This window comes from Ictidomys tridecemlineatus, chromosome 13 (genome assembly GCF_052094955.1).
Source record: "Ictidomys tridecemlineatus isolate mIctTri1 chromosome 13, mIctTri1.hap1, whole genome shotgun sequence".
In the NCBI taxonomy this organism is placed as follows: domain Eukaryota; kingdom Metazoa; phylum Chordata; class Mammalia; order Rodentia; family Sciuridae; genus Ictidomys; species Ictidomys tridecemlineatus.
The window spans coordinates 35,358,552-35,374,885 of record NC_135489.1 but is presented as its reverse complement, the minus strand read 5'-3'; positions in this window follow the sequence as shown (position 1 = coordinate 35,374,885).

Genomic DNA, 16,334 nt, shown 5'->3' with positions numbered 1-16,334 from the left:
ATCTCTAAGGATTAGCTAGGGTTACCCAATGACATTCTCTTATTCTCAATGGTGTGTCAATCTCCCTGTCATCTTTTAAGACCTCCACAATTTCTCCATGTTTCCTTAGTTCTCTAGGGAAATGTGGGGGCCCATGCCAGCACCCACGAAGCATGTCCCCTCTCTCTCCTGCTGCATCAAGTCAAGCAGCTCAACTTCCTGTTTAAGAACACCCCACAAGACTCAGGCCTCTTCTCCACCTTTCTGCCCTGTCTATCCTCAGGGTGCAGAGGAGCTGCAGGGCTCCCCTCTCAGTGTGCCCTCCTGCAGCTGCTGGCCTCAGTCCCATGGGGGTTGGTATCACGTTATACTTCCTTGAAAAATTCCCTACAACCGGCTGTACTTTCTTGCAAGTGCTGATGTTTATGTTTCTCAGACAGAATCTGATCACATTCTAACAGCACCAGTCCTGGATGAATGTCGGCACTTTGGGTGACACTTTAGATACGAATAAGCTGAAGTATCTCAGCTAATGTCAGCATGCAGCAGCCTAGAATTTCCAAATCGATTTTAACCACTCTAGAGCTTACATACTGTTAGGAAAGAGGATCATATCTCTTGGCAAACATGAATATTTTTCTTTTTCTTATAATAAGATAATAATTTTTACCTTGACTGATAGAATGCTCTGGAGAAGTTGTGGTCACCTTAAAAGATAAAAGGGAGATCAATACACATTGAGAATGGAGAATGTTGTTGGGTAACCATAGCTAATCCTTATTCATCACAACACTTGATGTAGTCAGGACAGTTCTGTTATTACAACCATTACACCGATGAGGAAAGTGATGATTGGTTATTAGCTCAAGATCCCACTGCTAATCAATGATGGAGCTAGGGACCTGATCCAAGGTGGTCTGGCTCCAAAGCCAGCTGCCTATCCCTTGTGACCATGTTTATCCCAGCTACCTCTGACTGGAGCCACAGCTGTAGGGACAATTCCAGGAGAGCCATGCTGGCATTCCCACCCCCATCTTGTCATGCTGTGCCTTTCCATGTGTTCACATGATCCCTATACTGCACTTCAGAAGGGCAAGACTGTGAGCAGGCCCAGGAAGCCTTCAACTCACGGGCAATTTGAGCCCACGAGAAACACTGCAGCCCCAGACCACGTTCTACAAGCAGTTCTAACCGGCATTCATCACCCAGAAACCCCAGGTCCTGACAGAATGGAACCCCTACCCACAGAGGCAACCCCCACTCCTCTATCTGACTCTTCTCTTTCCTGGAATCACCTCTCAAACAAGCTGCCTACGGCAAAACCCTTGCCTTAGGCTTCAAGAAAAAGAAACTTAAACCAAGGGCAAGTATAAGCAAGTATCAGAGAGCAGAAAGGACAGTCCGTCAAATTCCCAACAGAGGTACACTTTTGTTGTTAAAGTCATTGACCACTGCCCTACTCAGGAGAGAGAAACCACAGAGGAGGAAGAGGTTTTCAGGGGGAAATTGGCTCAGTGCTCAGCCAAAGGCAAAAGGTTTCAGTGAACAAATATGTTTGCTTGAGCTATACATTTTCTGAAGAATGACTTGTCCACTTCAAAGTGATTCATGACAGGAATCACCAGACCGTGGAGTTGTTGGACAATGTGTGGAATTCTCAGATAAATGTATTTCAAAGCATTCCTTCTCTTGGGCAGTTGTCTAAGGCTGATGAAATGGATTTGTTTAGTGCTGCTTCCAGTTTCCTTATAAATGAAGCCTGTGCCTCTGATACTCAGCAGTGGGGGGAAAGGACACATTGACTTTTATTACATATTCCAATGCCCTAAGCATCTATTTTCTAAATAATAGAAACTTTGGTGCCTGGAAGGAAAATCTAATCTTCCAGGCTCTCCAAGGTGTCACATTTTCACCAGCTGTTTGCAAAGTACACCCCATGCGTGGCTGAGAAAGAGCTCCCAGAGTTGCACTGGATTTGTGCAACTGTACCCAATGGTCATTACAGAACCAAGGGTTTGCCTGAGGACAGCACATGACACTGCTACAGATGCGGGGCTCCCCCTTATCGAGGAAAGAGTCTGAGGATTTTGTTGTTCTTTTCCTGTCCCTTACTCTTCCCTCAATGATTCAGCTCATGATCCAAGACGTTAATCAGAAAATAAAATGTCATTCAGGAATTCCATTTCATGAGAAAATTCTCTAGCAAGGGGAAGGCAAGGGTCCTCAGACACAGAAGGGCAAGCTGCTTCCAGCCATGCTGCTACTTGTGAGTTGCTTAGAGATATGGGATTCAGATCAGCAGCCTAGGACCTGAAGAGAGGGCACTAACCACGCTGTGCTGGTGTCCTGAGCTTGGACATAATCATGAGCTCAGTGGACTTGGGACTCAGCCCTTGAGAGAGGCACTGGGTGCCTGTGCTGGTGTCTCTCACAGAGGCATGATGAGACTGGTTTTCCAAATATGGGACAAATTACAAATAGCAACCAAGAGGCCCCAGCTGCCTCCATGGGTGAAAAATCATCATTGAGCTGATGCTCACAGCTTGGAAGCCAAGGCTGGAGCAAGTCCCTTCTTCCTCCTGCCTCGCGGCCTCTCCCTCTAGCGCCCCCTACTGACGGAGCCTAACTAGACAAGCAGAAATGAGGTGTGCAACAGGACTGCCCCCAGCATCACAGAGCAAGGCTGGGCAGGGCAGAGTGAGTTTGCAGCAAAGCGACAACAGCTTAATAAATGGAGCAGCACTCTGCAAGACTCTCGGCCTCAGAATAGTAACAATGTAATTTTCAAATAGTGCCTTTGCTTGGGATTCAGTAAAACAGCAAAATATCAAGGAAATCACGGTGAAGCTATGGTCTAGAATTGCCTTGGCGAAAATGCACTTCACGAACAAGGTGTGTTTTGTTAAAATCTGAAAACGATAAGAGATGCATCTCCTGCATACTGTAGCAATGGCGACATTGGTAAGGTACAAGAGCAGACTTAAGAACTGCAACGCTTTGGAGATGCATAAGCAGTGTTGTGGATGCCACTGGAAAATCGAAGGGCAGAGGCTGGCAGAGAAGGAAAAGGAAGAGCTTTCTGGCATTTAAGAAAGTACTGTGCATTATGGGAACAGGTGGGTTCTGTTTACAATTCATCTTGTAGAGAAAACAGCCACCTTAAACTACCTCCAGGTCTGCTGTCCCACATTTTTGCCTTTGCACTTCAATAAGAAGGAGGCCAACTTTGGAGCTCTTCAGAGCCGGCATGTCCTCTGTGCTCCCAGGACATTAACAAACATCCTGGGCTCATTCTCTGCTGCCTGCCCCTCTCCCCAAACAAGGCGGTCCATTCAAGTCAGTGGGCTCAAAACCTTTGAGGTTCTTGGAAAGATCTCCGTTCAAAGGTACAGGACTTTGTGAACGTAAAATACTGACATTTATTAATGTAGAAAATTAATGTTCAAAGACTGCAGATGGTCCTCCTCCTGTTAGTGACAGGTGAGAAAAGAAAATCCTAGGGAAATAGTCTCTGTGCCTGAACCCCTCAGGATGGAAATTAATGGAAGAGAGATCTCCCCTTCTTTTCCTCCAGCCATCTTTCCAGAAGGTTCTCTGCTATATCAATCTTGCCTCACCCACCATCACTCTGAGGTCATCACTGTGGGGTGGGGGTGGGGCAGCATGTGGCCTCTGGTTTGGGTACCCTGCAAGGCCCTTTCCTATCAAGTGATGATAAAGAGGACATTTGGATTTCAGATCGGAAAATATGACAAAGGCCCAAGACAGTGGAGAAGAACCCCCCCGAGGGTGAATGCATTATGCACCTCCTGAAAAGGTGCCCGGCTCTAAATGCTCATGATTATACTTCTGAACACTTTCAGTTGTTTGTTTTTGTCTCATTTAACTTTGGCCACATGCTTCTGTGCCCCGTGGATGTTTTTTTCAAGTTCAAAGTGAAAACCCTGCCTTTTATCTTCCTTCTGCGGCTTTTTCCTAATCTTTACCTGCATTCATGTGCTCTGGCATTATTCACTTCCGTCCCCTGCCTCCTTAACTGTTCCACTGTGACTCAACCCAACTAAGTAAATCATGGTGCTTTGTGGGTTCTTTAATTAGCATTGGGGGGGAGTAATTATAATGTGGTTAATAGTGCTTTATAAAGGAAGTCAGATGCCTCTAGATTCTTCTCTTTGGGGTTACAGGCAGAGAGCGGAGAAACCTAGCACCCTGGGGGAGGGTGCTGGTGAAGCACCCCACCACACTGAAGTTGTATGCAAGCCTTTTGTATACATGGGGAGCTTTGTGATGGAAAATGCCACTCACTTTCATGAGACTCCCAGAAAATTCTTGAGCTCTAAAGGGTTGAGAGCGCTGAACTTGTCAAAATCTGTTGTGTGAACGGATGGAAGAAAAATGAAGACATGACATGAGGAAAATGTGGTCCATTCAATTCCTGATCCCAGCCCCTCACCCCTTCATTCCACAAACCCGATCCGCCCCCCCTCAGGCACATATACGCTCTCAGCCCCTTGAATCATTAATAGTCGTTCTTGGTTTTTCTGAGCACTCTCTGGGGTTGGGCCTGTTTCTTTTGAACCACACACAAGTCAAATGTTGGTCTGCTGACCCTGTGTTCTCAGAGTAAGCTAATGGGAAATAATTGGCCTCTTTTAACACAAACACATGCCCTTGTGCAGACAGGCCCCTGGAGCTGTGTGGGAGGCAGTTCTTGGGGAAGGACAGTGACTCCTTAGACAAGTCAGAGGGAGAGGGAACAGGAGAAAGGCTTCCAGGGCTACTATTTCAGGGGGAAGCCCATGAGGACAGAGGGCTCCAGCCTGCTGATGCCTCTCCTCCATGCCCAGAGCCGAGCTTCCAGCAGCGGCCCCCAAAGCCAATGCTCATCCTGACATTTCTATGCATTTACATTGCTGGCCCAGGTCCCTTACCCACCGCCTTCTGAGACCGGCCAGCTCTTGCAGATACTTTTATTCACTCAGTCTGCAAACACCTTGAGACCCGACGATGTGCCAGGCACTGTACTAACCATTGGGGAGTGAATGTTTAGTAAGCCCAGGGTCTGAAAAGATGGGAAATAAGCACACAGGGGTTTGGTTGCAACCCATCAAGTGCTATAGCCAGAGTAGCACAGGTCCTGGCAGTGCACAGCTTTAGGAGACACAATCTATAAGAATCTGTGGGAATTGATACTCCTTGTCCATTTTCCTGTGAATGTGACCCCTGGAGCTGTGCAATTCAGAAGCCCTGGACATGACCTTAGGGACAGAGATGGTTAAGGGGATACTCGTAGTGAGCATCCCCATCCTTCTGTGAGGGTGGAAACTGCTCAGAGGACAAGACCCTCCACAACCCCTGTTCACCCTTAATCTGTGCCCACACTTCTACCTTCTGCTGTATCTTCCTCCAGCCTTGGAAGTTATCCTGGTCAAGGCCATCACATTTAAATCCATTGGACACTTGAGCAAAGGAGATGAACAATTTGCTGGACATCTTGTAAGCAGCAAAAAATTGGATATACACAACACCTTTGACCAGGAGTTCCACTCTGGGGACTTTCTCCTATAAGAATAAAATCACTAGCACTGTTTACAATAGAAGAGAAAGATAAAACTGGACACATCCTAAATATCTACAATGGAGGAATGGCTTGCTAAATTATAATGTTTGCGTCAAGGAATACTAGGTAACCAGGAAAGGGAGTAAGTTACATTTATGCATATTTATCTGGAAATAAATCAGTGACATATTGTTTAGAGAGTTTGTATTGTTTTGATTTGTATACTGAGAAGTTTCGTTTTATCCTTTTTATTTCCTCCTTTTTTTGCAGTACTGAGGATTGAACCCAGTGCCTTATGCAAGCTAAGCAAGTGCTCTACCACTGAGCTACATTTCAACTCAGAAGTTTATTTTTGAATTTTTGAACAACTATAAAAGGGGAAAAAGCCCTCATATATTTACATATACACACAGAAAGAAGGATGTGGAAAGTTACAAATTAAATGGTTCAGATTGAACCTCCAAGGGTGTAATTAGAGGCAAAGAGTGGATTATTATTTTTCTTAAAACAGCATATCTCTGATTTGTTACATGTGCTACAGTGGGCATGCTCTTCTTCTGTAATTAAATTTTTAAAAAAATCTAGTCAGGCACAGTGGTACGTGACAATAATCCCAGCAACTCGGAAGGCTGAGACAGGAGGATCACAAGTTCAAGGCCAGCCTCAGCAACTGAGTGAGGCCTAGTCTCAAAGCAAAAAAATAAAAAATAATTTTTTTAAAGTGCTGGGAATGTAGCTTGGTAGTAAAGCACCCCTAGGTTCAATCTTCAATCCAAAAACAAACGAACAAACCAAAGCAACTAATACAGCATTTATCTTTAGACATGGCCTATTTGGAAATAGAGACATGGAGATAGAAAACAGATGTCAGAACAAGGCATCCAGGCTCAAAAGAATCTGTGGCAAAACAAAAATGAGATATGTGTACCATATGTCTTTGAGCATACAGAAAGTACTGGAAGGAGGTGAGACCCCAGCAGCTGTGGTCCATCTCAGAGGAGGGGAAGAGTAGAGAGGCCTCATGCCCTCCTGCTGTGTCTGAACTTCGTAAGAGTAGATTAGTTTACAAATAAGTCAAAACTAGATGTTTTAGGAAAAGTTATTGTGAGTAGGTTTATTTGGTGTTTGTTTGTTTGTTTGCATATTGACCAATTGCACTAAATTGTGAATATATTCTCTAACGAGGCATTATAAACCATGCCAGCCTCAAGCTCACAAAATCCATCATCAATTTCTAGGTGTGATGTCACCTGACATGACGATATGTAGAAAGAAATGTTCTAACCAAGTAAGGTAATGTCTGACTGAAGCATGGTGGTGATCTGTGCCCTTCTCCAGTGCCTAATAGTGTAGAAAGGTAAAAATCCTTTGTGAGGAGTTTTTTTGTATGAAAATGATATACATATATGTGTGAATATAATGAATATATTATGCAAGCAAAAATTTTAGTGATATATCATTAGCAGAATGCCAGGCATATTCTTATTGTAAACACTTATGAAAATAATCAAATAAATACACCAACAACCTGTACTTCCCTACCTATAGCTATTAAATAAGCAGCTGTGGAGAACCCACTTCAGAAGGGAAAAAAAAAAAAAAACCACTCCCCACATGGAAAGTCACCGATGTCTTGTGTTAAGGCACACCTAAGCCCCCAGACATCACTGGCTTTTCTCTCAAACTACCCTTCCCCCAAGGGTGCAGTCTCAGTCCCACCCAAAAAAAGCATTTGCTGATCACATGAGCTAGTAGGTAGCAGGACATTCCTGATCCCAGACTGCAAACCCCGGCTTACCCCAGACAGAGCAAAAGCAAGATAGGGAGACTTTTCATTTGAATATACCTGAATAACTTTCCTCTTGATTCGTGATTGTTGAAAAAAAAAGTTTTGCATTATTTTAAAATAAGTTTGAGCTGGGTGCGGCGGGGCACACACCTGTAATCTCAGTGGCTCCGGAGGCTGAGGCAGGAGGATTGCAAGTTCAAGCCAGCCTCAACAACTTAGCCAGACCCTAAGCAACATAATGAGACCCTGTCTCAAAAAAAAAAAAAAAAAAATTTTAAGGGCTGGGGATGCAACTCTGTGACTAAGTGCCTCTGGGTTTAATCCCTGATATTGAAAAATAAAATAAATTATAGAGTGCTGGAGCACTTGTCTAACTTGCCAGGCCCTGAGTTCCATTCTCAGTCCCCTTTGCTTTTTCAAAGGTTTCCTATGTCAAATTCTTTTGAAAAGAAATAATTAATATGCCATTAATAAGCTGTCTCTCCCTGTGGTGATAGCCTGCATTCTCTCTTGAATATGTGTTACTTGCCTTATCTTAAGATCGGCCCTATTCTCTCTTGAATATGTATTTACTTTCCTAAATAAATATCTGTCTATGCCAGGGGGACAGGGAAGGAGGAGAGAAAGGAAGGAAGGAAGGAAAGCCACTAACAGCTGTGCACCGTGACCACACTCCTACCTATACTCAGGAGGCCAAGGCAGGAGGATGGCAAGTTCAAGGCCAGTCTTGGCAACTTAGGGAGACTCTGTCTCAAAATAAGAAATAAAAAGGGCTGGGGGATGCAGCTCTGTGATAAAGCACCCCTGAGTTCAACCCCCAATCCCCAGTACCAAATAATAATAATAATATGAAAGAGGGAAAAATCAAAAGTAACATACACAGAAGATTGATTAGAAAAAAATCCTGAAAGGAATGCTAATAAAAAATAAGTTTTTAAATGTAGTGATATCAGTAGGAAAAAACCCTTTCAGTAGGAAAGAATTCTCAATTTTATGAAGTACATCTGTATGGAAACTGCCATTGGTTGATAACTAACTTTTCAAGAAACATGGATGCCAAAAGGGAGCCCACAGTTGCTTATGTAAGTTTCAACAACAGTACATAATGGCTCCCACTTAGTGGAGCACATACTACCTATTTTACTTGATCTTCACAACAACCCTCGGAAATGGGCACCATAGTCCCAGTTTACAGATGAGAAAGCTGAGACAAAGTACAGCAAAGCCTGCTACAGGTCACACAGGCAGGAAGGAGTGTAGCCAGGACTTGATTCAGTTATTCTTGAGCACAAGGGCAAATGCACTATGCCCGTCATGCTCCTCCCCTGCCTCATTCCTGCTCACAACACTGGAAGAGAAGAACATTGATGGCCACATTCAATGCACTGTCCCAGGGAGCCTGCCCCTCCCACAGCCCCTATGGTCGACAAAACCCTCACAGAGCCACATCCCTCTCCTGCCAGAGCTGACTGGATATTGCTGTGCTGGGCCTCTGTTCACACAGTGCTTCATAACTCCTTAGTTGAATTCAAGCTTTTTTACACAGTGGCTGGGTCACAAAAGGATGAAATAGAAGCACAAGTCCTTCCTAGGCATTCTGTTGATCAAAGCAAGTCATAGGGCCAGTCCTGACTCAGGGAAAGAGAAACAGCTTCCATTTTCTTGATGGGAAAAGTGATATGGGCTTATAGGAGTTATTGGCAGCCCTTGGCAGACAATCTACCACAATTTTTTTAAGTGAAAGTAACTTGTTAAATATTACTCAGCTATAAGGTATCTTTCTACCCTTTTCTCTTGTTTCTAACTAAAATGTGGGTGTGATGACTGGAACTTCAGCAGTCAAAAAATTCTATCCGTAAGGCAACCTGGAAGATAAGAGGTGCACCCTGAGAATAGCAAAAATGAGAGAAGCCTAGGTTCCTAATGAAATAGAGGAGCTGCCACACCAGCTAAAGACTGCCTCCTTCCAGTGTTCACACATTGGAAAAAATACAGACCTCCATGTTACTTATGCAAAGGTTATTTTTTTTTCTTAATTAAAAACAGTGGGCACAGGCTCAAATGGGAACAACTAACTAAAGAATCACATACAGAGACTGGCAATCGATGTAACATTTTCTGTTTGAAAAACTATATATAATTAATATCACATATCCTGATTGTTAACTTCTACTAGAACCATGTAAAATATATTAAAGCACAAGTGATAAGTGTCTTGGCTCTGGTACTAGGAGTCAGCTCTGGGGGCTTATGAGAAAATGTTAAAGGCTGGGTATGAAGCTTGCCTAGCATGCATGAGGTCCTGGGCTCAATCCCCAGTCGCACATAGACACACACACACACACACACACACACACACACACATACACACATTCACACACACACACATGTACACACACAAAGAAAAGAAAAAATTTAATGCCTAGCTCTATTGGTTGTATAAATTAATAGTGTTTATATTCCCTCCCTCCCTGTTTCAGCATTAACACAGCTTGCAAATTTCTTGCCAGGTGCCATGGTGCACCTGTAATCCCAGCTACCTAGGAGGTTGAGGCAAGGAGAATCACAAGTCCAAGGCCAGCCTGGGGAACTTTGCAAGATCCTGTCTCAAAATAATTTTTTTAAAAAAGGTTAGGACTGGGGTTGTGGCTCAGTGGCAGAGCGCTTGCCTCGCATATGTAAGGCACTGGGTTCAATCCTCAGCACCACATAAAGATAGATAAGCAAAATAAAAAATATTTTAATATAAAAAGGGTTTAGAAATATAGTTCAGTGGTAGAGCCCCTCTGGGTTCAATCACCATCACACAAACACACACACACACACACACACACACACACACACATGAATGAATGAAAAAAAAAAAAAGAAAACTTAAGAGTCTCCATAATACTCTCAAATTAACATTGTTGAGAAAACCCTTTAATGTCTTGCAAGGAAAACATTCTTTCAAGACATTAAATTCCTGTTCCCAATGCCTCAACATTTAGGAAGAAATAATATGCAAAGTTCAAACAAGGCCATCCCATCCACCTTTTACTCTTTCATTCAGACATCAATCCCCCTCAAGTCACTGAGGCTCTATTGACATGACTGATCCACAGAAAGGCAACCTGTCTTTTTCCCCCTCCTTCCACGTTTTTAAAAACATTAAATGGAACAGGCAAGTTTTGAAAACAAGAACAAGATGCTTGTTTACAGGCGTGCACAGGAGGACCCTAGAACTGGCAAACTGAGAATGGAAAACACAATGGGACTATGTTTTCATTCCATATTGTAGGACTGACTGGCACACACAGGTGTGAGTCTGCAGTGACAAACAGCCTTCAACCCTCAAATATAAGTATAAAGCAAAGGACAGCAGCCTCGCATAATAGATTTCTTTTGAAAAGTAGCTGAACTTGGCTATGTTATCATTTCACTCATTTTCATGTAGAGTTTGGCAAAACTTTTGCATATATTTCTAATTATTGAGATATTTTGTAGTCCCATCTATTTTAAACTAGCAGTTAACTGTCTAAAAAAAATAGGCACCTTCTTGAATGTATTTAAATATAATTAGAGTACTAATACTGCTGCACACAATATTATTGAGACTTAGAATAAATAAATCATTTATTGTGCTGTTTTGCAACTCTTTAGTCCTAAAGTCTAATTATTTACACACAATGCATTTGTAGAACTTCCTCTTTGGATATTCTACAGGGTATAGAAAAGCACAGCACTGCGCAACTGATCTCCTAATCCAATTAATTTTTGCATCTTACTATTTGATCATTTGTCAGAAGAAAACTTGTTGCCTACACGCTGCTCTCGTTTCTATTCCTACCAAGATAACCTTAAACAACAAAGACAACTAGTGGGTGCTTAACCGCTGACCTCCCCGGACTCCAATGATTGCCAGGGTTCGCGCCCCTCGGGGCAGATGTCTATCAAAATAGCGCTCTAGCTCTGCGCCCCCACCGAGCTGTGGGAGCGAGCCCTCGGGCTGTTTTCATGCGGTTTCCTTTTTTAATTTCACATATCTAGCTTCTTATCTTTCTATTCTTTGATTTCTGTTTTCAGTCTAATTCACTCCTTCGGCATCCACTGACTTACAGCATGCTAAAAGCGCCGGCTGTTTCTCCCCCTCTGCAGCTTATTTACCCACGCAGTTACTCAAACTCAGGGGCACTGAGCCAGGCTCTGCTGATGGTTACCAAATAGTTCAATCAAGGTCCTAAGGGAATTATTAATGCTCAGATCTATTAAAATAACTACTCTCCTGGTCCCTCCCTCACAATGTCTCATTACCATCACTTGTTTTTACCGCTTATACTGGGAAGAAGGTCCTTTCAGCCATCGCCTGGCCGCAGCCCTTGACCACACAGCCGTGCCCAGGCCCGTAGCCTGGATTCTGAGCGCGCAGCTCTCCGCTGCAACTCATTTTGCCCACAGACAGCTTGAGTCCTAAACCCAAACCTGACCGAGACCCTAGTATCGCTGGACTCGGCTGCCCTGGCTCCGCTGCGCACCTGGGCGCGGGCTCGTTGGGCCCCCCGTGGACTCCGGCTACACTCACCTGGATCGCACTCGGCCTGGGGTGCGTGCTCACCTGGTACCCTCCGCCCCGGGCGCGGCCACCTGGGTCCCCCCTGCCCGCAGCGCTCTGGAGGAAGCTTTGCGCTGCTGCAGCCGAGTCCCGAGCTGGACAGTCACCAGGGAGTCCCAGCCAAGTTACCCCGTGTGCCTCGAAAGAGAGGACTGCTGCGAGTATGTGTACCCAATTTCGCGGGTCCTCTGCGTTCCGAGTGATTCTTCCAGGCCAGTTTTCCCGAGCAATGACCGAGGTCTCCGGACCCTCTTCCCTTTCTTCCTTTGGTTGGAGAACTAGCCGCGCCGCGCGGGCTTCGGTGCAAAATACAAAACTATTTTCCCCCTGCTGGTGTCTTTCTGGAACTGCACGTAACGGAACAGACCCAATAAGTTTCCCTACCCCTAGATGCTAAGGTTGGGGGTCCCCCCTCCCAGCATCAAAGATTTTGAAAACTTTTTTCTTAATGCATTTTAATTTAAGTGCCATATTAAGAAAGGAAAACTCATTTTTAGGATTTAGACTCTTGAGAATTAAAGTTAAGACCTCCCACGCCACCGCTTTTTTCTTATTTCTTATCTCAGGGAAAATTGCAAACGTTTAGTAGGCAAAAGAGTACAAAGAGCATCCAGCATTTGGCAGTGATGGACTAATCCTTCTGCAAATAACAAGTCTAAAATATAATTAAAAACCCATTCAAAAATTATTTGAAGACATTAGGAATTAACCAAAAGAAAGTGGAAACTGGAGGGGACACTACTCTTAAACAGTGGGCCAAAATTGTTGAGATTCGTGTGCTGTCTTTTACCGAAGAACAATGCCCAATCCATGAGCAGTTCCAGCTTATGTGTTGTATTAGTTTTCTGTTACAGCTTAACAAGTTAGTACAAACTTAGTGGCTTAAAACAATGTAAATATATCTTACAGTTCTGGAGTTCAGGAGTCCTGCATAGGTCTCACTGGTGTTAACTGGCAGTATGGGCTTGTGTTTTGTTTATTTGTCTGTTTTGTTTAATTTTTCTGGAAAAGAGACCTGCAGGCCAAATCCTACAGATAAAGTTCCATTGGAAAACAGCCATACCTGTTCATTTGTGTATTGTCTATGATCATCTGCTTTTGCAAAATTGAGTAGATGCAACAGAGTTCATATGGACTGAGCAGCCTAAAATTATTTACTGCCTGGCCCCTCACAGGAAAAATGTGCTAATTCCTACTTCAGATCATTTTAACCTAATAGATATTTATAGAACACTACACTCAACAATTGCAGGATGCACACTCTCTTCAACTAACATAGAAAATTCACCATAATAGACCATATGATTGGCCATAAAATCTCTCTCAACACACAAATGCTCCTTGACTTAGGATGGGGTTACATCCTGATGAATCCATTATAAGTTGAAAATATTAAAAGTAAAAAAATGCATTTATTACACTTAACCTACTAAATATCATAGCCTAGCAACACAGTATACTGTAGAGTGTTGACTATTTAAGCTGGTATTCAAGTGGCTAACTGGGAGTTACAGCTCACTGCCACAGCCCTGCATCACAAAAGAATAGAATACCACTTATTAATAGGCCAAGAAAGGATTAAAATTCAAATTTTAGGTAAATTTGGAAACATCTATACTTCAAAAGATTGAAACTTACATACAGTACAGTATATGTTATCTGACCATAATGAAATTAAATTAGAAATCAATAACTATATCCAGAAAAGTCCAAAATACTTGGAAATTAAATGACATATTTCTAAAGCGATATATGTGCCTGAGAAAACATTACGTGGAAAATTAGAAAAGATTTCAAAGTGAATGATAATGAAAAGTAACATATTGTGATTTATGTGTTGAAGCAATTGCAGTGTTTAGAGGGAAATTCACAGCCTTTAAAAAGTACATTGGAGGGCTAGGGTTGTGGCTCAGTGGTAGAGCTCTTGCCTAGCATATGCAAGGCCCTGGGTTTGATCCTCAACACCACATAAAAATAAATAAATACAATAATGTCCAACTAAAAAATAAGTATATATATTTTTTAAAAGTACACTAGATGGCTGGGGATATAACCCAGTTGGTAGAGTGCTTGACTAGCATGCACAAGTCTCTGGGTTCAATCCCCAGTACCATAAAAAAAAGGAAGAGAGGCTCACAACCAATAATTTAAATTTCACCTTAGGTGCCTAGCATGTGCAATGGTAAATGCCTATAATCCCAGTGACTTGGGAGGCTCAGGAAAGAGCCTGGTGGAGCCTTGTCTTTATATTATCCAACTTCAATATATAGACAAGTCTCCATCATACTATTGTTTTCATTGTGTACATGTTTGAAATTTCCATAATAAGTTTTTTTTTAAAATGAAAAAGGATAAGTATAACAAACTCATTGCCAACAATTGCTTAGTTGTGGTCAATCTGGTTTATTCAACCCCCCTTTTTTTATTAGTTGTTGATGGACCTTTATTCACCTATTTGTTTATATGTGGTGCTGAGAATCGAGCCCAGTGCCTCATACATGCTAGGCAAGTGCTCTACCACTGAGCCACAACCCCAGCCCACAACCCCCCTTTTTTCCCTAAACTACATCTTCAGCCCCTCAGCTTTCTTTCTTTCCAATCTGATTTTTCAACAATGCCCAGGAATTTCTCATTTCAACTGTAAACATTCACTGTATATTTCTAATATATGTTTTTTAAATGACCATGATAATCCAAAAGTTAATAATAATTCTTCAGTATTATCAAATATCCAGATGTCTCATAAATATCATGAAGCAGTAGGGGTTTTGATAGTTTGCATCAGAATCCAAGTGAGGTCCACACATTGCAAATGGGTAGACCTATTACATCCCTTTTTATTAAGTTGCTTCACCATCTCTCTCACATTGTGATTTTTTTAATATTTATTTTTTGTTGTAGTTGGACATAGTACCTTTGTTTTATTTATTTATTTTTATGTGGTGCTGAGGATCAAACCCAGTCCTCGAACGTGCTAGGCCAGCACTCTACAGCTGAGCCACAACCCCAACCCCTCACTTTGTGATTTTTGTAGCGAAGAAAATTAGTTACTGTTATGATTTTCCCATGGTCTGGATTTTCCTAAATGATAGCCCTGTGGTGTATTTTAACAGATATCTCTGTCCTCTGTATTTTCTGTCATTTTGCAGTGGGATACAGAGATTTTACCAGATTTGGGTTTGATTTTAATGAAAAGACTACCTCATGGATGGTGGTGTGCTCTTTCATCAGAGGACACAGGCTTGCCTGCTTGCCTCATTTGGTGATGTCAGCAACTGTTGATGCTTACTGCCCAATCACTCATTCACTCAGAAATGCAGAGAGGCAATATTTTAATTCTGTGATTCCTTCTTCATTTGTTAATGAAATGAGTAATAGTATTCTGTTTTATGAGTACTTCTACAAAAACAAATGTCTCTTCATTTTCTGTGCACATGTCCCATTACAGTAAAAGAAACACAGGATAAATGACTAATTATTTTCCTTCATTTTCAAATTTCAAAATAAAGACTATCTTCCAATGGCAATGAGGTAGCTTTTGAGATATCGTGGATTTAAATCAATTCATTATAAAATGAAGAGAAGGAAGGTCATAAAATACACACTATTACTCTAACACAGGCACCTACCATTTCTGCCCAGCTCACAGCACACACACAGAGCATCATAGGAAGAGCCAGGGCCATGTTCCAAAGACTCTAGGACAACGTCCCAGAGGAGTATGGCAACTGTGTCACCTAAGGAAAATGTGAAGAACTTGGAGGTGACAAGCCCACTGAGAAAAGTATCCAGGGGAAATATGACATGGGTCTTCATGATATTGGCCAAGAGATGATGAAGAGAGAGGAGAATGGTTCTGTCTCACAAGGATCAGGATAATGGAGATGTAGAAGTCAAGGTATGGGGAGGCATATTTGGGCTCTGCAGGAGAAGATTCTTGGGTGAGTCAGAGCTGTCCTATGGGGAAGCAGTCTGTCCCGTGAAAGAGTGTATGTGCTGGAACTGCACAGCATGGCCTCTATAGCTCTCCTGGATGCTACATCACCCTCGGTTTGATACTTTTATATATATATATATATATATACCAGGGATTGAACTCAGGGTCACTCACCCACCACTGGACCACATTCCCAGCCCTTTTTTGTATTTTATTTGAAGACAGGGTCTCACTGAGTTGCTTAAGGCCTCACTTTTGCTGAGAATGGCTGTGAACCAGATCCTCCTGCCTCATCCTCCTGGGCACTGGGATTATGGGCATGCACCATGGTGCCTGGCTTTGATACTTATCTTGTATTAATAGGCTCATTATATGCTGATTGTCTGATAATAAATTTAAAAATATACCTCTGGTAAGATAGCCAGCTTGTAGAGTCCAAAAGGGCAGCAGAGGAAAACAGAAAGAAGCCAGACTAGAT